Genomic DNA, 22784 nt, shown 5'->3' with positions numbered 1-22784 from the left:
GTGATTGTGGATTAAAAGTCGCGGCGAAAAGTCGCCGCGAGTCAAATCGCGGCGCTATCGCCTAGTGTGCCCTTAGCCTAATGTTCTAATCTAGGTCCCATCGGCACAGTGATATAAATTGGCCAGAAAGGCAACAGGAGTGTTGACAGTGACATCTGATCCTGGCTTATACCCTTCAAAGAAAGGTCTCCAACACAAAAGAAAGAAGGAGTGAAATCCTTGGGATTTGTGTCTCTTTTCCAATTGCATTTAAAAGGCCAGGATAGGACAGGAAGCAAGTCTGGCTACACGTAATTGTCTTCATGCTACAGCACAAGATCCAATTGCTCCATGGCCCCAACCCAGGAGAGAGAACACCTACCGCTGTGCAAGTCAAATATTGACTCGCTTCCCTGGGAAGTTTTAGAAGAAAATACCCAAGATTACATCTAATACCACACCGGGGGGCTATTAACAATTGTTCCAATTTCACAGATTGTGAGTTAAAAAAAAAGTGGCTGCGCGACGAATTGATTGAAGAAGCCATTTAACTTCTAAATCAATTTGACCGCATTTGTTCCCAAATTAGCAAGAAGTGGGCAAAGCTTTAGGGGCTTAAGGCACCAGGAACTCATTGTTAGCTTCATTGCCACTTTATTTTTGGAAATGTTTAGTGGAAACGGAAATGGTACTGAGGGGAAATATGATTTGTGGGCAATTTGCCAACTAAGGCAGAACCTAAATTGAAGTAAACAAGCTTTCCTTTATTCAGGGAAACATCCCCCCCTGCTGCTATCAATGCTTCGCTGTGAAAAGAAGGGAAAGTATTTGGAAAATGATCCCCAGGAAAATCAGAGCTTGTGATCAGAAGGGTCCAAAATGATTGTTTATATTTATTATGGACGTTCTCGTGCTTATGAGCTAATACTGTCCAGATGAAGGTGACCTGGCACCAAACAATGTGGGGGTTGTTATGAATTATGGCTATTACTGCTATAAGTTTGTATTATAAGGAACTATTTACATTGACTAGGTATGGGTAATTCATTCAATATTTGGTGTACATCAACAATTGCACAATTAGAATTGATTTTATACAGGTGTGAGATCTGTTATCTGGAAACCAATTATCTAGAACTCAGAATAGTCTAACATTGACGCCATTTTATCAAAATAATCCAAAATTGAAATTTCCTTTTTCTCTGTAATAATAAAACAGTAGCTTGTACTTGATTCCAACTAAGGTATAATGAATCCTTATTGGAAGCAAAACCAGCCTATTGGATTTATTTAATGTTGATATGATTTTCTAGTAGACTAAAGGTATGAAGATCCAAATTACGGAAAGATCCATTATCCGGAAAACCCTAGGTCCCAAGCATTCTGAATAACAGGTCCCATACATGTAGATATAATTTACAATCAGTATGAGTAGCTATGGGAGTAAGGTTGAACAATCAGCCTCAGCCACTCACTCAGACTGATTAGATTAGCTTCCTACCATCCCATCTTTTACCCTCAAATGGCACCAGTATGAATTTCTAGGGTTGGCTCAAATGGCACCAGTATGAATTTCTAGGGTTGATTCAAATGGCACCAGTATGAATTTCTAGGGTTGACTCGTGCTGCTTCCCATTCATGTCAATAGAAAGTGATCAGAGGTAAGTAGAGGCCATTAAGATTCCATGTGAGCCATTACCCTTATTGTTTTAACCAGCTTAGTTTGACATAGCCCAGGGCTGTAGAAAACATCAGCAAAGTCAATTCATTCACAGTGAAATGTCACTTAAGGGACATCAGTCTTGCTCTTTGGAGCACATGCTTCAGGGAATGTGACTTTTGTCACTTGGTCACTTTATATGCAGCATATTATCAAACCATCCCCCCCATTGTGCACCTTTTTAAATAAGACATGTTGGGATTTTTCTATTGGCTTCCAGGAACATTTCCCTAGTGGACCTTATGGTGGTAAGATACACAAGACACAATTTATATTGAAAAGTCAAGGATAACTCTGTAATGATAACATTCCCAGCTATGGTGGAGCTTTAAATCTGCTCCGCTAATGCAGCCTGTAAACCAACTATTGGTACCTCCGATGGTCTCAGATACCATGGACTGGAAGCTCAGCTTGGCACAGACTCAATAATGGATAAATTCAATGGTGCAATCTGGGCACCAGGGAAGCAGAGTATGCAAGGGGAATATCGGCAACAGGGGTGGATATGAGTTTAAAAGAGGTAGAGCAGAACCAATGCAGAGCCAGCCTGGCAATCTGTGGTTCTGGCAAATTCCAGAGGGACTGTTGTAAGATCCCATAGACAGTTGCTATTTAGTGGGCTGGTGTGGGGGCTGTTTGGGCCTCTGTGTACCTGAAATGCCAGGGCCTATATTGAATCCCAAACCAGACCTGAAACAAAGTTTCTGAATTTCCCTAGTGGATCTAACGGCTGTAAGATTGACAAAACACCATTTATATTGAGTATGAGAGGATAACTATGTAATAACATTCCCAGATATGGTGAAGTTATAAATCTGCTGAGCACAGATAATGCGGTCTATAAGCTAGCTCTCCGTACCTCCAATGGTCTTAGATACCATGGACTGGAAGCTGAGCTTGGAATGGACTCAATAATGGGTAAATTCAATGGTGCAACCTGAGCTTTGAGAAAGCTGAGTGTGCAAGGGGACTAAAGGCAACGATAGTGGGTATGAAAGTGGTAGAAGAACGTTATTTAAAAATTAATATAGTCCACCACTAGGTTGGAGATGTTTAGATATTTAAATATAATATAAGGTTGACAACAATGGATCAAAATGTTGACCCTGCTCATGTGGAACCACAGCTATACTGTAATTGTGCATAATGCCAAAGTTCGGTTACTTCTGATCTTGTCCTCATTTTTCTTTCTGTATTGGCCATGTTGTGTGCACTGAGCCCCACTTGTTTGGGAACATACATCCTCAGCTCATTTTCCACTTTATATAGATAGAAAAAAAATCACAAGAGTTTCCTTTTTCTCCCTTGGCTTCCTTTGTGTATAAATTAATGCAGGGTAGCTCATCCATTAAGAGACATGTGAAGCCCAGAGCATATGTCAGGCTTTTAGCAGCAGAAGGATAGGATTACCTGATTGTAACACACCCCAAATGAACAATAAGATGGAGCCTCACACCTGGCAAAAACAGCCAGTGGAAAGATGACTTGTTTGTATAAGAAAATCTGGCACATTTTCCTCCCGAGCACAGGGTGGCTGATGGAGATGACTTTCTGTACAGCTAGTGCTAATGGTTTGTTTGGAGTTGCTTATGTTTATGTTGATTGACTGACTGATTTAATAACAAGTCTCCGTGAGTTGGTAATAAAAGCAATAATACATCATATCAGCAGAATGATCAGGGCCTTTCATTATAGGGAAAACAATCTGTGCAGCTTTAAAGCTCCAAAGGCCACTATCCCATCATTTGCCTTCAATTTCCTTCTGTATTTGTCTAATGGGAATAGTAAGAGGTGAATGCATGATTATCTTTTATTTCCATGATTACTGATTCTGCCTGCAGTTTTAGTGCCACTACAGCACATGCCAAGCTGGATATATAATATCTGAAGCAGGGGCTAAACTCACACTACTTGTTATGGATATTATTTTGGAGAACCATGACTTTCACCCAAAACTTTCAGCATTTATGAGTGTCAATTGTCTGTCGGGATTTGCTGCCATAATGTAGGTTGAAGGCATTTCGATTTATGCTACACATGTTATAGCCCTTAGTGCAATGAAGGTTCCAGCTTTTAATTTGCTTTTAATTTGTCGAGAATCACATTCTTGATAAAGTGATTGTCATAGGGAGTAATGGAGGGTGAATATTGTTTTTGCATCACACAAAACTCCCAAAATGTCCCCTCAGTTGTTCACCTTTATCTTAACTTTTAGTATGGTGTTGAGCGTGATATTCGGATACAACTTTGGTTATACAGTTCAGAATTTCAGCAACCAGGTTGTTTGGAATCAAAGCACTGCGTAACTTGTTGGCGCTATATAAATAAATGATGATGAAAAAGAGACTGGAATATGAATAGGAGAAAGCCTAAACAGGAAGATGAGCAACAAAAAATAGTAAGCAGTAAAATTATAGCCTTAAGGTGGCCATACACGGGCAGATAAAGCTTTAGAAAAAATTTGGCAATTTATCTGCCTGTGTATGGGGGTTTCCGATGGGTCTTCCCGATCGATATCTGGCCACGATATCGATTGGGAAGGTTTAATTTTTCCACCGACCCGTCGGAGCCCATTGCTCCTCGTTGTAATCCCTAGGGCCGAATGTTCAGATAACTCCGATATAGCCCTGCCATTGGTGGGCATATCAGTGAAAGATCCTCTGGTTTGGCGATGTCACCAGACGAATGGATCTTTTCATGTATGGCCAGCTTTAAAGAGAATTTGTTTTTTTAGATGTTGGGGCCAATGACTCCTCATTTGAAAGCTGAAAAGAGTCAGAACAAGAAGGGAAATAAACCAAAAACTATAACAAGGGGAAAAAAAGTGGCTCGGAATTACCAATTATTTCACATGCTAAAAGTTAACTTAAATGTGAACCACCCACTCAAGATGCCACCTTCTCTGGCTTGTTTCCCAAACCTTTTGTATCATCTCTCATGGCCCTCCTATATTGTTTATATCACCTAATGCAGAAGAATAGATATGGCTTTAAAGGCCATGACCATGGTCTGGAACCATTACAGGCATAATCTTCATTGCAGGGGCAACTTCCTTGGTTTTCAACACACACTAGATACACATGCCAGAGTATGTATTATTCTATATAAAGCAGAATTATACAGGATAATTTTAGGTTTTAGTAGCCCTAAATTAGGAGGTACAGAAATACAATAAATGGTGTTCATAGGCTTATATTCTGAATTGATTTTGACTACACAGGAGAACTATTTGGTGTGTGGCAGGCCTACACGTGAGATACTTATTCCTTCATTAAGGCTGCCAGATGTTCTGACTGTATAATGAACATTAGTTTCACTAACAGCCTTATCATTTATCATCACCAACACACTTTCATTTTTACTGTCATGGGAAAACATGTTTTTTTTTTCAAAACACCGGTTAATAGTGCTGCTCCAGCAGAATTCTGCACTGAAATCTGTTTTCCAAAAGAAATACAGATTTCTTTTACATTTAATTTTGAAATCTGACATGTTGCCAGTTTCTCATGTCCCCTCAGTCATATCCAACAGTAAAACTTTTCTGGCGCATACAAATTATTTGACTTATAGCAGAAGTGCCCATACTTTACTGATGCAAGGTCTACTTTTAATGGTGTTGTCCCATTATGATCTACATCCATGAAAGCATTGTTCGCATCCTGTTCCATGGAAAATATGACTTAAATATTGGTTTATGAGAAAATGTATATTGTTATATTTATTATTTCTTATGTATCCTTAACATAATAAATATCTGAATTAAAAGAATGAAATAGGAGGGTGATTTAGACAAGCTGTTTCAAGCTGTGTCTTGAGATCTACTGATCACCAGCTAAAGATCTATTGCTAGACCCCTGACTTATATAGTGCATTCTAGTTATGAGCGAAAAATTTCACCATGGTCAGTTTTGCAGCAAATTTTCGGGAGGCAGGTGAAAAGTTTTGGGAAACTGGGGCAAAAATTTGGCACCATTTAGTTTCATGCGTCAAAAAATCATAAAAAAATTGATGCCCGCATAAGAAATATGATGTGAGTCCAAAGAAAACGACGTTGTCAAAAAAAGTGTTCAAACTTTTCACAGTTTCACTAATTTTTTCACAGTTTTGAATATTCGGTGAAGCAAAACATCACAAATTTGCTCATAATAGTGCATTCACTTCCCTGATCCCTTCCAGGTCAAATATAGAATCCAGGCTGTGTATAGGGAAGAAGGATACCAACTTATACCAGCATAAGCCTTTATCACATTTTATTGCAGAAGAAGCATGCCTCGGTCATGTGACTTGTAGTGATATCCCTGTCACCCCCAGCAGCCCATCAGCAGAACACTAGGAAGGTAACCAGATAACAGCTGCTTAGTAGATATGAGAACAGCAATCATTAGTAAAAATCCAGGTCCCACTGCAACACATTCAGTTACATTGAGTAGGAGAAACAATAGCCTATCAGAAAGCATGGAACTTCACCAGCTATCATAGCAGGCACTTAACGTGGGAGGTCGGTAGCATCCAGAAAGGATATCAGAAACGGTGGAGCCAGGTAATTAGATAAAATCGATAAACTTTCATTAAATCTTTAAAACAATCTTCACAGGCGGGCAGGGAGAGTGTGGCTTGACGCGTTTCGTGACCAATACGTCACTTCATCAGAAACTTCACCAGCTCTAGCTCCTAGAACAGCTATAAATGCATCACTGAAAGTAGAGAAAAATATTGCTATATGGCCTGCTTTGTTGAAATGTTTTTACCCAATCACCAGACCATTAGAACTCAGATGATTCAAGTCCGACCAAGAACTGATCTCAACTCAAGTGTTACAACCAATTAATTGGAAAACTGGGTCAGACCAACTGCCAGCCCATGTAGCTCATTGTTTTGATGCCAAATATATCTTCTATTAACATTACCTTTTGTTTTCAGGTGTAGATAATGGTGGCCCTTTAAACAGCAAATGATTTTCTGTTTTCCTTTTTTTTTTCTCTTCTTTTCCCCAAATATTTAGAACAAGATTAAATATAATGCCTCCTACATACTGGGTCAGACCAACTGCCAGCCCATGCAGCTCATTGTTTTGATCCCAAATATATATTTTATTAACATTACCTTTTGTTTTCAGGTGTAGATAATGGTGGCCCTTTAAACAGCAAATGATTTTCTGTTTTCCTTTTTTTTTTCTCTTCTTTTCCCCAAATATTTAGAACAAGATTAAATATAATGCCTCCTACATACTCGAAATCTAGATACGCTGCAAAGGTTACTTCCTTGCAAATGAATTGAAGCTGATTGTGTGAACGTCTATGAAGTGTGAGGGGATGTTTTCTCCTGTTCTTCCCAGAGGGAGTCTGTAAATGACTGAGACTGTGTTATAGGTATAAAAATGTTCTGTTCGGCACTGCATAAAGAGATCAGACAATGTTTTCATGAAGGACACTGGAAGGTCTTGATCGTAGCCTGAGGAAATATTTTGGAGATGTTGATGAGAGCTTGCAACTCAGTTAATTAGAGGGGAAAAACAAAAGCGATACATGGCTGAGCTCTGTCGCCCGGCGCACATTTTGAAATAATGATAAAAACAAAAGGTAATGGAAATTATACTTTATAATTAGCACGAAGGAAGGATTTTAGCATTCTGTGTTTTATACCTGAATTTTGTGCTCTTGGGTTAGAGAATTGTACACTATTAATGACATATGTTGTATTTGGACCTTGAGTACAACAAGTGTGATATAAAACAGTACTGTCCAATTGTGGCCCTATTGCATGTGCTCTTTTTGTCATTGGATAGAGCAAAACTCTCAAGCATATTTAATAAAGGGCAAATTTTCTCCCTGCCTAACGCCACGTTAAAATGTCTGCCGCATTTTTGCAATGACGTTTACCAAAGATCGTAATGAAGCCATTGCAAGTGTAACATGTCAAAATGTTGCTACTGTATACAGTTAACACCATTATATGTTTCCAATTCTAATAGAAAATTATTCTTAGAAATGAATGCCATAAAGCAATGCCGGGATAAAACATATGTGGGATAGTTGTATGGGGGATATGACAAGGATAATGCATTTCTGCTGGATCGTTATAATGGTAGTTCATCAGCCTGGAACTGTAAAAAAAACAACAAAAAAAAAAAACAACTTTTAATGAAAAAAACACATTGGTACTCTTGATAAATTGGTGTGGTTTGAGTTCCGAGGTGGCGTTATTACACCGGGCAAAGATAAACAAATTATTAATGTGAAGCCAACATCATTGAGAATTTAAATTTTTGGTGAAACCAGCAAATTTGACATTTTGCTTTTTAGTGAATGTGCCCCTCTGATCACACGCTCTTCTCCATCAGATGAGAAGGAAGTTCTGGTATGACAACCCCCAAAGCTCTGGGATGTGAAATAACATCTGACTCTACATCCAGCTCTGATTTTATGATGTTTTAAAATTTTTTGGGGTGTAAGATCCCTTTGATTACCAACATTTGGTCTGTGCTCTCCTTATCTTATAACAGGGATGCATTGGTAATTCTGCTGTGGCAGTGATCCCCAACCAGTGGCTCTTGAGCAACATGTCGCTCACCAGCCCCTTGGATGTTGCTCCCAGTGGCCTCAAAGTAGGTGCTTATTTTTGAATTCCAGTTTTAGTTGCATAAACACCAAGGGGCAAATTCACTAAGCGCCGAAGTGCCTAACGCTAGCGTCAATTCACTAGCGTTGGTCATTTTCGTTACTTCGCAAATTCACTAACGAATGCTGGCGTAATTATGGGTGATAGGCTGAAAAAGATCGAAAAAATTTTTGGGGCTCCCCTCCTTCCCCCCTACATTTCCTAACTCATGGCAACTTAACTATACAGTGGGCACATGTGTAGGGCAAAAAAAAATTTTATTTGATGTTTTGAAGGTTTCCCAGGCATTTGTAGCGATTGTACGTATTCCTCCATTGAAATTTGAATTTGGCGCCGTATGCAAATTAACCATCGCTAGCGCTACTTCGCTTGCTTAGCGAATCAACGCTAGCGCAACTTCGCAACCTTACGCTACCCCTGAGCGCAACTTCGGATTTTAGTGAATTTGCGGAGCGCTGGTGAAACTTCGCCTGGCGAAGTGTGGCGAAGTTCGTCGAAGTGCAGCGAAGTTACGCCTGGCGCAACTACGAATCTTAGTGAATTTGCCCCCAAGTGTATTGCCATACAGGGCCTCCTGTAGGCTGCCAGTCCATATAGGGGCTACCAAATAGCCAATCACAGCTCTTATTTGGTACCCCTAACTCTTTTTATGTTTGAATGTATCTCATGGGTAAAAAGGTTGGGGACCCCCATGCTATGGAATCCAGCCCAGTTGTTGCTCTACGTGATCATCAGTTTTGGGTGTCAGGAATATTTAGGAGCCCATATATTCATTCAGCCCAAATTGGGCTTCTGGCTAGGCTGCCTGTCCATTGCAGCCCCACAGTTTGAGGACAGCTGCCTTACCACTGCATATGGGACTGGACTGTAGTTTGTTTCCTTATGTGGTGAAAGATCTTATTATTTTTGCCTGTTGGCTTTCCCTAAGGGCCCAGCAAAAGCCACAAACTGTGCATCCCCTGCAGCTCTACAAGCGGATCATAGCATCTCTTCAATCCTCATTTTAACTTAATCTGTTTGGATTTCCATTTCAGAGTTAATCTATTCTCATGCTTGTTTGTGAGGATCATGGCCCTATAGAAAAGGGATTATCTTGGAAACAAGGTAACTAGCCTTGGGAATGGATTAAGCAGGATGCCTTTTATTTACGCTGGGGGGTTTATCTTGGATCACATGTTGATCTAAGCACAAAATATTAGCTGAATGTAAACAGATGTATTTAGCAATAAAATGGGGATTTAGTACAGTAAATACCAATTACAAGGACCTTAAAATATTTGTGGTACAATAAAAATCTTTGAACTGCTATCTAAACCACGGCCTCCTTTCCGTCTCCCTATGTGAATAAAAAGACACCTTTAAAACAATTGAATATCATGTCCTTAAAATACCGAAAGGCCACAGGGATTTTATTATTTTGGCATCCAGTTAGCTCATGATATCTTGAGTTTGTTTTCTTTAGTTCAGCCTCAGGAACAATGGCTTTTCTTTGGAGATTCACTGATACCAAATGTGATATTCTGAGAAGATCCATTCTTTACATCTGTTACATGGTGCACAAGGTATTATTTATAATACATATGTAAAGCTTTCTATAGCACATTGTTTGGTAGTGCTGGGGATGTGGGTGTGACCAGGGCACTATCAGTGTGAAATTTCAAGTTTGTCCTTGTGTCTATGTATGTCTGTAGTAATAAGTCAAATCAACTGGACTTGTGCTTTTCTTGAAGACGTTTCACCAGTCATCCAACTGACTTTCTCAATTCTGATTCTGAATTGAGAAAGCCAGTTGGATGACTGGTGAAAAGTCTTCAAGAAAATCACAAGTCCCGTTGATTTGACTTATTTGTAAAGACGTACCATGACCTGGATGAATGAGAATCTTCACAAACACATTGGGGCAGATTCACTAAAGGGCGAAGTGGCTAATGCTATAGATATTTCGCCAGAGATCCCAGCTGCAGGACATTGCCAATTTCCTAACAGGTGTAGGTGACAATTTGCTAGTGAACGGGACATTAGCTAGCTTTCGCTCACACCCATCGCCAAGCAGCTTTTCGCTCTAGGAAACGGGCGTAATTCACTAAGATGAAATTTTTTCTGAACGTTACCTCTTTCGTCAAAGTTTACTTCGCCACCTCAGACCAGGCGAACTGCTAAAATGAAGCTACATCCTCCTCAATCTTATGTCAGTGACATCATATCCTGTATGCCGGAAATGCATTAAAGTTGCAAAAACGCTGGTGACTGCAAAAGTCCTAACTAATAAACTTTTTTGTGTTAACATATGACATAAGACATATGAGGGGCATGGAACATTTGTTTTAGGGTGGGCTCATGTGTAGGGCATTAGAGGATCTCTTTTGTTTTTATTCAGGTTGGACATCTGTAATAAAAAGTGGCCACTTCAAGCATTTGCACCAACATCTCTATTAAGATTTCCACATGACTTATAACGAAGTTTCATTAGGCAGAAGTGCTTGCTAGCGTCACTTCGCTTTGAAAAGCTTGCACTGCCACAGTAACGCTAGTGAAAAGTCGCCAGCGTTCGGCATCCAGGATGCAACTTCGCATTTTAGTGAGTTAGCGTAGTAGTAACGAATTGTGACTGCAGATGAGTTTACAAAATATCACAAATGGTACATACCTTTACTGCATATGGTAAGTACATAGACATCAAGGAATGCCACACTGTGTTCTCTGGCTCTGAAGAAAGGAGACAGCCTAGTAAATGGGCTCCAACAACACAGTGAGAGCTTCCAGTGCCATTCCAATGACTGGTGATCGTTCCTTAGAAGTTGCAGGTGGTTTGCATGATAAATTTGTGCGTCAGATGACAGATATGGCCAATATGACCATTCTGCTTGACATGTATGAACCCTCATGCAATCTCATCCCTTTGGACAGAAAATCTGATCATCTGATGGCTCTTGATAGCAAATGTATGTGGCATTGGTAGAAGTACTGCAATTTCATTCAGATCTTCTTGCTCAGCTCATCAGTGCTGCTTGAAAGTACATTTCGGTTCATTGGACAGATACATTGGTAAGACAGGACCCTTGCAGTGTCGGACTGGCCTGTCGGTGGGCTAAACTTTTGGCCTATTTAATGGCCATTCCCTATTTCTATGGGAACAAAGAGGCTAAATAGATGGAATAATAAATAATAGTATGTAAAAAAGAGGAAGACTAACAAAAAGTGGGCCCCTGGTTTAAGGTTCTTTGGTGGGCCCATAGTCTTAAGGTGGCCATACACGGATAGATCCGCTCGTTTGGCGATGTCGCCAAACGAGCGGATCTCCCTCCAATATGCCCACCTTGAGGTGGGCAATATCGGGCTGATCCGATCGTGGGCCCTAGGGCCCAACGATCGGATCCTAGCGTTCGCCAAACGGGCGGTCGGATCGCGGGACCGCATCAACGAACAGATGCGGCCGCGATCCGACGGGATTTTTAACCCCATCCGATCGAGATCTGGCCGACTTTCGGCCAGATCTCGATCGGGGAAGCCCGTCGGGGGCCCCCATACACGGGCCAATAAGCTGCCGACTTGGTCTGTCGGCAGCTTTTATCGGCCCGTGTATGGCCACCTTAAGGCTTTTGGGTGGGCACCTGGTGTCCCAGTCCAACACTGCACCCTTGTCATGTCCTTTAGCCCCAATAGACCATCGGACACTAGTCTAAGTAAATATTACCTCTAGTAATAATGAAAGAAAAGTGAATAATTGCTCTTTCACATAGTAAATATCTGAAACATATTATATAACCTATATTATTTTACAGGGCCTTGTTAAGGAGCCCACTTTGAGACTGAAAGCCCATGGTGAATGGCCTACTACAATACCCTTACATTGACACTGCTATTATTATTTTTATTTTTTTTTATTCGGGTACAACCAGTGGAATTTTTCCTCCATAATCCATAGACGAGAAAGGTCTCTGCTAAGGCACTAAAGACAATGTCCCAGTGAGCTGTGTATTCCTCTTGGCCAACCACTGCCCATCATGTCTCATTGTTGTCAGTTGTTATTATCATTTAGCATATGGGTCACAAGAACCATTAGTCATGAGGGAAAACACAGACTTCCATGTTTACAAGCACAAAACATCGAGCAAAAACACAGAGCAGTTAATCCAGCTGTATTTAAATAAATTGCAACATTACCTTTGTTTGACCAGTGCAAGAAACTCTCTGTAACTAATCCATGAAATTGCAATTACTTTGTTCTCCGTTGCAGGTTAAGGACCAACAAGTCATATGGGCAATAGAAACCATGTGATTCACATGACCAAAGTCAGTAACTGTGCGAAGCTCCTAGGATCGCTTTCAGTAAGCCACATTACCAGCCTTTGGAAATCCATGTTTGTATAAGTAAGATCAAAATAATATCAAACATTTGCTTTATAAGTGGTATCTTAGTATGTTATGGAATGGCTTATTTTAAGCAACTTTTCATTTAACCTTCGTTGTTTCTTTTTTTATATATACAGTAGTTTTTAAATGATTAGACTTCTTCCTCTGAGTCTTTCCAGTTTTCACATGGGGGTAAATGACCCAGTGTCGGACTGGGACACCAGGGGCCTACCCCAAAACCTTAGACCAGGGGCCCACCATAAAACCTTAGACCAGGGGACCACTCTCAGTACCAATATTCTTCATCTCCTCAATCAACCTCTATTCTCCTTGTACATACTATAATCCTATTATTCCATCTATTTCGCCTTTTTGTTCTCATAGAATATGGAATGGCCATGAAATAGGCCAAATTTAGCAGCATGAGGGCCCACTGACACCTGGGCCCACCAGGAGTTTTCCTGGTATCCCGGTGGACCAGTCCGACACTGAAATGACCCCATCTAGAAAACTAAAGCTCTGTAAGGCTACAAATGTATTGTTTTTGCTACTTTTTATTACTTATCCTTCGATTCAAGTCTCTCCTATTCATAGTCCATAGTCTCTTAATTAATTCATGGTTGCTAATTTGAACCCTGGCAACCAACTGCCAATTGGAGAGCTGCTGACATAAAAGCTAAATAACTAAAAAAACACAAATAAAAAAAAAGAAACTTATTGCAGATTGTCTCAGAATATCACTTTCTACAACATACTAAAAGTTAATTTAAAGGTAAACAACTCCTTTATATACCCTGGAATCTATGGGCCCCATACCAGTGATGTGTGGGACGGCCCGACCTCGCACTTCCCTTTCGGCGTCACAGGTGGGTCCGGGTTGAGCTCTTCCACCTGCTCTCCCCGCCTGCGACCTTACAATGCCGGCTTCCGACTCCCGGGTTCAACTTTTATAGATGCGCGCCTGCTCGCCCCTCCTCTTTTGTGATGTCATCTACAGGGCGGGTCGGCGCGGGTCTATAAAAGGAACCCGGAAGTCAGGCTAGGGCAGGCGCGGGTGGAGGGAGAGCGGATATTGGGCGGGTGCGGGTCGAGTAAAACCCGACCTGCACATCACTACCCCATACATTTCTAGAACGTGTAGGCATTCAGTGGCTGTCCTGGGCATCTGTACATTAGAACCCCCCCTACAAATGCATGGAACCAACTGCAGTACCAGAATTTCCCATAAGAATGATCTCATTGTGATATGATTTCTTGTAAGTCCTTTATTATATGTGTTGTTTTCTTCTATAAACAGAAGTTTGTCTCATGATTCAAAAACAAACAGGCAGTAAAGAGAAGTAAAACTCTCAGTTTAATATATAGGAACTTCCTTCCTTACTTAGGATCAGAAAGGAAATGCAAAGAATTCAATTACTATAAATACTGTAAGTTACACAATCTGTGTTGATATATTTCCCACTCATAGTTCCCCAAATAACATTGTTTTCTATGTTCTGTATATGTTATAACATCACACAGTTTAGCTGGCTAATATAAAAGGTTTGGGATACGTTATTCGGAAACCCATTATGCAGAAAGCTCCGAAATACAGAAAGGCCATCTCCCATAGACTTCATTTTATCCAAATTTTTAAAAATGATTTCCCTTTTCTCTGTAATTATAAAACATAATTACATAAAAATAATAAAAATTAATTATGGAAAATCTCAGTTCCCGAGCTTTCTGGATAACAAGTCCCATACCTGTACTAAATAATGGGCTGGTTCATAAAAAAAGTTGTTCAGTACTAAAAGACAGTGGAGTCTTCTAGAGCTTATAACAAAGTTACAAATATATTAAAACATGGTCACATCTGCCGTTCTCTTTTATACAAGTATAGGATCTATTATCCAGAATTCCATTGACCTGTGTTTTTCCCAGATAAGAAATATTTCTGTAATTTGGATCAGCAAACTTTTAGGGCTGAGAGACACACTCAGATTTGTCGGTGGGTGACAAGTCTCCCCTTCTTCGGGGCGAGTAATCTCCATGAACTGCCTCCCGCCAGCAATTTACATTTGAGTAGATAGGTGCGATTCGTTTTCCGAAGTCGCCCAAAGTCGCACGTTCTGAGTGCCATCCCGCCGGCGAATTCGATTCTAGCCGGCGGGAGGAAGTTTGGGGAGATTAGACACCCCGAACAAGAGGCGATTTATCGCCGGGCAACTAAATCTCCCCGAATCTGAGAGTGTGTCTCTGCCCTCAGTCTGCTAAAAATCATGTAAATTAAATGAATCCAATTGGGTTATTTTGTCACCAATATGGATTCATGCAGCTTAGTTACCATCAAGTACAAACTTGAAAAAATTATTTTTAAAAAAATTAGAATTATTTGCTTAAAATGGACTCAATGAGAGATGGTCTTTCTGTAATTCAGAGATTTGTAGATAATGGGTTTCTGGATAAGAGATTCCATACCTATAGTTCAAGTGAAACTGAAGCCACTATATAAGCATTGTTCCAACATCTTATTCTAACTGGCTTCCAGGCTGTGTTACCATTCCCTTTCTATTGACCAAAGCAACAGTTTTGTGGTCACTGCTTTTCAGTTAAATAAATAATCCATTTATATACAGGTATGGGATCCGTTATCCAGAAACACATTATCCAGAAAGCTCCAAACTTCAAATAATACAAATTTTAAGAAATTATTTCCTTTTTCTCTGTAATAATAAAACACTACCTTGCACTGGATCCAAAGTAAAATATAATTAATCCTTATTGGAAGAAAAGCCATCTTATTGGGTTTCTTTAATGTTTACATGATTTTCTAGTAGACTTAAGATATGAAAATCCAAATGACAGAAGGATCCAATATATGGAAAACACCAGATCCTGAGCATTCTGGATAACAGGTCCTGTACCTTTATTCTGTTTTTTGAGTATATGGTTGTTCATAACACAGACAAAGCAGGTGAGTTAAGTGAAAATAATAGCGAACGCACGAGAATTAAATAAAGTATTGAAAAATGTGTAGGAGGAATATTAATCAAGTAAAGACCCACCATTGCTTGTATTTATGAAAGTGCCCCCGTATTCTGTCTGATAAAACTTAACTGGGGCTGATGAATTTTAATTTTATTTTGATTTAAAAAACACACCAAGTTTATATTTGTGGTTTGGTACAAGTCTGTCATTATGAGGGTGGGTTGGATGTAAATAGAATAATCTGCCCTGGCTCATGTAAATAGTGGGATCCTCAAAGCAACAGATGTATTAAAAGGAAGGAGGAACAGAAAGTAAAGTAGGGCGGGATGGCAAGTGAAGTTGGGAACCTCCACAAAGGCTCTATTATAGAGTAATGCACAACTGTATAATTATAGTGGAACATGGATTCTTCTCCTATCCTTGGATGAAAGTCTACAGTGGAGTGTCCAAATCTATGGGGCTAGCTACTATAGGGGTGCCCATGAGGATACCTTGGCAGAACCAATGGGATGAGGTTTGGAGTCAATGCTGTATATTCCTTGGACTATACTAGGGTGATTGTTACAACAATGTATTGTTGTGTCTTCAACAAATTGAACACGATATTGTAAAAACCTCACAGTCCGGTCATTTGTACGTTCTTAACCCTCTCCGTCTGTTGTTTTGTCTTTCATTCTGCAATATTCATTGTCTCTGTGATTATGTAGCCTCTAAAAATAGAAGAAGGGGAATAGAATAAAGGACTGATGGAAAGACATGGGGGGTTCTCTATGGATTCGCCCCACTTTGTTCCAGTACAAAAAAGGATTTGCTGTTTGATAGAAGAAACTTTGATCAGAGAGAGAGGTGTGATACTGACAATAGGAAGCGGAGCAAAGTGAATTTCATAATGTTTATCACCTGGAAAGAAGACAATGATATCCCATTTCAAATAACGAGGCAGCCGAAAAATGTAACACATGAGTCGGATTTTAAAATGTCACAACAGAAACATCAGTCTTGCCGGTGAATACAGAACTTGGCATTTGCATCTTTCACTGATTGATTTGCTTGTTAGATTACTCGCCGTCTGACATTCTTTTCTATCATCCAACAAACACTGCTGCCAAATATTGTATTGTGCACTTCTGTGTATTTGTAATCAAGGGAAAATTCCTCCCAAGGGCAGAGGAACACGGTCAGATTTGGCGACAAATCTCCTCTTCTTCGGGGCGACTAATCTCCCCGAACTACCTTCCCGCTGGCTAGAATGTAAACCGATCGGTGGGATGGAGTTTCCTTGTGAGGCAGTTCGGGGAGATTAGTCGCCCCCGAAGAAGAGGAGATTTGTCGTTGGGCAACTAATCTCCCCGAATCTGACCGTGTGTCTCTGCCCTAAATCGTAGCTTGGAGAAATGTACGTGTACTGGCCCACTTCACTGAATGTATCAAAGCAAGCAATTATCAACACAGATTTTACCCGAAATGTAGTCGTATACACATTGGAAGCAACTGGACTTATACATTAAAGGGATACTGTCATGGGAAAAAAAATCTTTTTCAAAATGCCAAGGTTTTTGGGCGACAATTTGAAAAAATTGAGCGATTCAGGTGTCAAACCCAAAACATTTTTCGCAATTCGAACTTTCATATGATTTTATCAAGGCTTTTTCTGCAGAGACTTTTTCGAGCTGATTATTTGATAAATGAGTTCTATTCTTGGATGGGAGTTAGTTCGACTTTGTTTTAATACAAAAATTAGCTCAATTCTAGTTTTAGTAAATACCCCCGATATGTGTAGCCTTACAGAGTATTTGTCAGTTACCCCCATTTGAAAGCGGAAAGAGTCAGAAGAAGAAGTCAAATAATTGAAAAAAACTATAAAAAATAAATAATGAAGGCCAATTAAAAAGTTGCTTAGAATTGGCCATTCTATAACATACTAAAAGTAAACTTAATGGTGAACCATCCATTTAAGAATAATTATCTCTCTAAATAAGAGATGTTTTAAGGCAGAAGAACTTATTTCTTTGTAATGTGGACTTCTTGAGACATCTGTAATCTAATGCTCCCTGTCTGTCTTTTAGGAACGTCATGATGACAATACTGTATATGTTTATTCTTTATACTGTTTTGTAGTTTGTGCACATTTCAGAGATATACTTTGCCCTCAGGTGGCCCCAGAGGAAATACTCTGTCATTGTTCTGATGATAGAATGATGATTTCATCCTGTAGTGGACGCAGAATGACATAATACTCCCATGTGCCTATGGTGCTACGGGGCTTGCCTTCCCATATAATATTATGATTGACCTCCATATAAAGCATCATCTATGTTTCCAATTGCTTTTCTCATGTGTAATTGCCAAAGATAAACTACTTTGGGTGCTGTTCTATTGTTGGTCATCTACTCTACTTACCTGAGGGCATGGGACAAACCAGAGACACTGTCCTTATATAAGGTATGGGTAAGTCCCCAGCACAGTGATTAATGCGATTTGGCCAATTTGGGAGTTGTTGGTGCTCTTTGAAGAAGCAATTCTCCAATTAATTCTCATACATGACTCCAAAACCTTTATATTCTTCTTATATTCTGGATAATTGTTTCATTAAATTTAGTTAAATATGCCCCTCTGTCTAACAGAAACAATTGAATCTTGAAATATCTAACACTGGATAATATAATAAAGGTTGGCAAAGGTATAGCACACATGGCATTTTTGGTTTTCTTCGGCTTAAAACCTGCTCAAAATTTCATGGAAAACCCCAAAATAGTGAAGACAATCATATAAACCATAAGCATGATTTGTACCTGAAAATGTGTGCAAGTTCCAACTTCTTTCATTATCCCCTTGGCTGCCGGTTTCACACAATGCCCACCACAGTCATTGGGAGGTCAGTTTTGGGTATGGCTGTGTATTAAAGGAGAAGGAAAGATAGCGAAGCAGTTTATTACCAATAGATTAGCCACAATAGTGCAAGCTATAACACTATATTTATTCTGTAGAATGCTTCACCATACCTGAGTAAACCGTTCTAGAAGCTCTCTGTTTGTTTAGTATAGCAGCTACCATATTAGCTTGTTGTGACATCACTTCCTGCCTGAGTCTCTCCCTGCTCACTCATAGCTCTGGGCTCAGATTACAACAGGGAGGGGGGAAGAGAAGTGCAAACTGAGCATGCTCAAGCCCTGCCCTGGAGGTTTAATCCGAAAACAGGAAGTCTGATACAGAAGCCCATGAGTACACAATAGAAGGAAAGAAATGTGGTGTTTCCTTTGACAGAGGACTCAGAGCAGCATTAGTTTGAGGGTTTACTGTTGTATTTATATAGACCTTTCTGATAAAGCTTACTTAATTTTAGCCGTTCCTTCTCCGTTAAGTACTATCCTACTTTATGGGTGCACTTTAATGATTGTGTTCTACTTGTTCTCAAAAGCCTGTGCATAGCAAATTAGCATCAGGGCTAAAGCTAGGTAGAGGCAACAGAGGCTGCTGCCAAGGGCACAATGGGTGCAACCTGGAGAAGGAGCAGTGAGCTAGTGACCAGTGGGGTGGCATAAAAAAGAAAGTGGTTGGCATGGGAGAAGGTATGCAGGAATGGGAAGGAAGGGGGTTTAGTGAATGGCTGACAGCAGAGGGGAGTGGCAGAATAGCTTGCAGTTGGCTTTGAAGAAAATGTTCATCATGGGGTTTGCACTTTTTGCAATTTTTATTCTCATTTAACATAATATGATCAGCAGTACAAACAATAATGGTCTCCAGCCACTCTAGGAAATCATGGGCCCATGACTAAGTTCCTATAGGACATGAAACACTTGGGGCCATTGGAGATGCTTACTTTTAATTTAATTGATATAAGCAGAGTTTTTTACTTCATTCGTGTGGCCCTGTGTATTTCCTAGAGTGCCTGGAGGCCCCCATTGTTTGTACTGCTGATGGTTTTCCATTTCTGGAGCTGTTGGGTGGGGCTGGTGCACCTGGACTACTGCTTCAATTTGGCAAGTTATTCATATTAGTTATTTGTGGCACCTTCTCTGTTGTTATTGGAATTAAACATTGAATGACCATGGAAAAATAAACTTTAATCACACCAGCTCAGACCTACCGTGATGCCTTAGAAGTGTAATTTGCCAAGTGGACAATTTTGTTTTTTTCCTTAAAAATGTGCTAATTGCGGTTGCTCCAAAGGCATGAAAAATGACATGGAAAACTCTGATGCATTGCAATAACCAATATTTTTTCCTGCCACTTTTCATGATGGTGATCTTTCATAAATAGACGTGAAACCATAACACTTTAGGACTGCAACTGTTGCACATTCATCATGATATTTCAGATATAGACCTCATGGTGTGTTTTATATTGCTGACATTTTCCAGGTTAAAATGCACCAAATGCCGCTGAACCGACCACAAACTGTCAAGTCAGCTATGAATGGGTCAATTTTTTTCACAGATGATCCAATGTTAATTAGTATTCACTATTTGGACATATAAAAAATTAAAAGTATACAAAAATCTCTGAAAAAAACTATATACTGTATAGCAATAACAGATGTAACTATTAGGGTAGGACTCCACGAGCGATTTTGTCGCGATCCGACGCACTGCATCCGACATTCCGATTGTGTCGGATCAATGCTGCGTCACCATGCGACAATTCTATCTCTTGCCTTATTTTTGTCGCATGCGACAATTCACATGCGTTTTATTGCAGAGCGTCGGATCGCGGCAAAATCGGGGTGTGTATATAGCCCTCCCCATACATACACACAGGATTTTAACCTCATAAATAGTGATGGGCGAATAAATCCGCCAGATACAAATTCACGGTGAATACATTTGCCAGATGCAAATTCGTGTTGTATTTCCGCCTTTTACTGCAAGCGTATTAATTCACCGGTGAAAAATTTGGCACGTCAAAAAAAAAATTGACGTGCATCAAAATTATTCGGACACCCATTGACTTAAATGCATTTGGACCAAATAGTCGTTTGTATAACGCGCATCAATATAATTTTGATGCCCATTGACTTCAATGCGTTTCTCGTTTTTTCCGCCGTTTCACGAATTTCGTGGTAAGCAAAACTGCACAGATTTGCCCATCACTAGTCATGAATTAGATGTGTTAAATGCTAAATTGGATTGTTAAAAGCTGGTAAACTGTGATGGCAGAATCCCATGGAAGCACAATGCCTCATAGAAACAAAGGCAGGATAAATATCATTATACAGTATGCTGGCATTGGGTTACAACAAGCTTGGGGTGTATTGTGTGAAACTGTTCTATCAACAAGTCTGGACTTGCCAAACACAGAGGAATCTCCCATCAGACTCAACTGATTTTTCATTTACAATGGAGGAGAAATGGAGCTGAGTGTCATTAGTGATTGAATGCAATTATAAACACCCGCTGATAATGGCCACGTATCTAAACATCTCATTGATTAGAAATTGAAGCCACGGAAGTAATATTAATCACAGGGCTTTAATGTAACTACGGGCTCTGTTTTAGCAGACAAAAAAACAAATCAATAGGAAAACCTTTATCGTATCCATGAAAATATGAGTCCGCTTGGAAAAGTGTGAACGGAGCATCTGCTAATCCAGCGCTTTATCTTCATTTTACTTTTCCCTTTGTGTCATTATTAGGGAATAAATGGGAAAGCAATGCAATATACTATTAAGCTCTGGTTTCACGCCAACAGCAGGACAAGGTCAGTGTAAATAAACTTTGCTCCTCCCAGTTCAGGCGAGTCAATACCGGAAAGTGAGTTATATTTAGGTTTTAAGGACGCTGTCAGGTTTTGGGTTGGCTAAAAGGGATTTAATTTGTGAAAAATGATCAAGCTGCCTGTGTCTTTAAAAAAAAAGCAGGAAAATTGCTATTTTATACATAATTGACACTGCTAATATTCCCTTAAGGTGGTGATCCCCAACCAGTGGCTCGCGAGTAACATGTTGTTCACCAAACCCTTGGATTTTGCTCTCAGTGGCCTCAAAACAGGAGCTTATTTTTGAATTCCAGGTTTGGAGGCAAGGTTTGATTTCATAAAAACCAGAGGTACTGCCAAACAGAGCCTCCTGTAGGCTTCCAGTCCATATAGGTGTTACCAAATAGCCAATCAGAACCCATATTTCGTACCCCCGGAACTTTTTTGCATGCTTGTGTTGCTCTCCAAATTTTTTTTTACATTTGAATGTGGAGAAAATGGTTGGGGACCCCTGCTTAAAGGAGAAGGAAAGGCTAAAATTAAGTAAGCGTTATCAGAAAGGTCTATATAAATACACCAGTAAACCCTTAAAGTAATGCTGCTCTGAGTCCTCTTTCAAAAGAAACACAGCATTTTTTCCTTCTATTATGTACTCATGGGCTTCTGTATCAGACTTCCTTTTCTCAGCTTAAACCTCCAGGGCAGGGCTTGAGCATGCTCAGTTTGTTCCTTCCCTCTCTGCTGTAATCTGAGCCCAGAGCTATGAGTGAGCAGGGAAACTCAGGCCGGATGTGATGTCACATCAAGTGAATATGGCAGCTGCAATCCTAAACATACAGAGAGCTTCTAGAGCTGTTTACTTAGGTATGGTAATACATTCTACAGAATAAATCGTGTTATAGCTTGCACTATTGTGGCTAATCTATTGACAATAAATTGCTTCGATACCTATCCTTCTCCTTTAAGGGCTAAATTATGTGTTTTGCCATAAAACTCGCAGTGAAGCATTGGCTGTTGCACCAAAATTTTGTTTGGATAAGGTCTCTGGCCTATGGCTCTGCATGGATCCCCAGAGTAATCTGGTTTTTGGCTTGAGGTCTGAAGAACTGGATCAGCCAAACTGAGCCTGTTACTTGGCTGACAAGGTTAAAAAATGATCGACTGGAGATTATATTTTCATGCATGGCCACATTGACTAGCTGTTATTATGACTGTATGAGGTAGTTGATCTGGAACAGGTTTATTGTCCATTCATTAAAGAGAGTAAAACTGACCATAGAGGGGACAATCTGCTTCTATGGTGACTTTCAAAAATGAGTCAATGATGGTATCCCATTGGAGGTTGTACAGACCTTTAAAGGAGGGGAATGCTTAGACTTATGTGATCCTCACCCAGTGGAATTTCCAGTAAGAGTGATCTGACAGAGACTACTGGAGATTATATTTCCAT

This window comes from Xenopus laevis, chromosome 6L, assembly GCF_017654675.1.
Source record: "Xenopus laevis strain J_2021 chromosome 6L, Xenopus_laevis_v10.1, whole genome shotgun sequence".
Lineage (NCBI taxonomy): Eukaryota > Metazoa > Chordata > Amphibia > Anura > Pipidae > Xenopus > Xenopus laevis.
This window is presented reverse-complemented; position numbering follows the sequence as displayed.